General features: G+C 39.3%; 1 pseudogene; it reads left to right on the forward strand.

The window, feature by feature from the left end:
- Positions 1 to 1,695: 1,695 nt before the first annotated feature.
- Positions 1,696 to 1,814, forward strand: LOC114911334 (uncharacterized; annotated as a pseudogene).
- The last annotated feature ends 202 nt before the right edge of the window (positions 1,815 to 2,016 follow it).

Genomic DNA, 2,016 nt, shown 5'->3' on the forward strand with positions numbered 1-2,016 from the left:
AGGACAAAAAATAGACTCCTTTTTACTCCTGTGTAAGACCTGGATATGTACCAGAATGTATCAGTTTACAGCAGTGGCATAACAACCTGTCAGATATTTGGGGGGCAAATAAATATTAGCTATAATACTCACTGGAGCTGTACGCAAATATTAGAGGCCAAATGGGCTTCACCAAAAATTGAGAGAATACCTTGTGACAGCTGTAGTTTCAAGAGTACTCTGATTATTTCTTGTTGGATGTCATACAAAATCTTCTTCAAACCAGACATAAATTAAGAAGTTTCATTTTGTGTTTAATTTATTCCAACCAATGTCAACAACCACTCTGAGTGGGGATACGGCGAGTTGAAGCCTAACCCGGCAACACGGGGTGCAAGGCCGAGGGGGGAGGGGAAACACCCAGGACGGGACGCCAGTCCATCGCAAGGCACCCCGAGCAGACCTCAAACCTGCTGCACCACCATGCCCCCCCCCCGTTTGATTTATTATTCTGTTTAATTAAAAGTTCAATTATTATTTGATGTTTAATTGTAAACCAGTAATAGGTAAATAAATTATTCATTACTGGTAATTTAGTGGAACTGTATGTTTCATCACATCAAATAATCAGTGGAAATGAAAGGAAATTAAATAATGGTTTCAAAAAGTAATGATTACTGACAGCAGTTACGGGAATGGTAGAGCAGTGGGTTGACTCAGCGCCATATGTAGTATTGACAGGGTTTCCTCCAATCTCTCTGTGGGTGTTGCAGACAGGAAACACACAGTGTTGTGTGCCACGCATTTGTAATAGCCGTGGAAGAAGCAAAGCAACTGTCTGCTATGACTGCCTTGTTTCCTGGGCTGAAACAGAGGACAAGTATTATTGAATGTGGCAGAAAGCCAAAATATGGCTACAAAAAAAAAGAAAGACAGCGTTTACCATTCATAACCAGTCTCCAGAGAGAATTAGGTGATGTTGGCAGCCCTCATTGACATGAGTAAAAAGTTATTCTTTCATGAGCAGCCCATTTGGTGAGGTAATGGCTTGTATGAGGTGTCCAGGCAGGGCTCGAACATTACGTGCTGATAAAAAACATATGGAAGATGCTACAGTAAAAACTGGTGCAAGGAGCATTTCAATTGCACAATTTACTTAATTTTTTTAAACTGAGGTAATGTCTCCAAAACCATGTGCCAGTCTCTTCCTTGAAAAACTCCTCTATAACGGTTTCATACATTTGCGAAACCTTTGCATAAGTTTCAGACAGAGCTCGTCAAAGTGAGCTTGATAGCTGTTTACTGAAACAATATTCATCTAATAGTTTAATAATTACTTCACTTTACTGAAATAATTGAGAATGCATCCAGAAATATATTAGTAATTTTATACCATGAGAAATATGAAACATACACAAAAATAATCACACAAAAGGGTTGGTTTAACAAAATAGTATAAATTTTAAACTAAAAGTAAAATTTTAAATTAAAAAGTACTGTTGGCATTATGTTTAAAATGTAATGCTTTTATTGTTTTTATAAACATTTTATAAGGGGTAAAATACAGTGGCTGCACATAAAACAGCTTGTAAACCCATTTTAATAAAAAAGTCCTCAACCACTCCAGTCACCCAACAATTAACCATAATAAACAAAAAAACTACACACATGCACATACAAAAAGAGGCAAAATGTAAATAAAACATTTAGAGTGAAAAGGACGACCACACCACCCTGAAAGCACCTGATCTCGTCAGATCTCAGAAACTAAGCACTGTTGGTCCTGGCCAGTACTTGGGTGGGAGACCTCCTGGGAATCCCAGGTGCTGCAAGCTTTCTGCTTTAGTCTCATTTCAGAGTCCTTCGTGTTCATTTTGAAAGAACTGAGACCAAAATTCTGCTGGTGGCATTGTGATTGGAGCGGCTGCCTTGGGTTCTGAAGGCTGCTGGTTTGATCCCTATCTCTGGCTGTAGCACCCTTGAGCAAGGTGCTTGTCCTGCAATTGCTCCAGTACCTTCACCCAGCTGTGTTCCTGG

The sequence above is a fragment of the Scleropages formosus genome, chromosome 9 (genome assembly GCF_900964775.1).
Source record: "Scleropages formosus chromosome 9, fSclFor1.1, whole genome shotgun sequence".
NCBI classification, from domain to species: Eukaryota; Metazoa; Chordata; class Actinopteri; order Osteoglossiformes; family Osteoglossidae; genus Scleropages; species Scleropages formosus.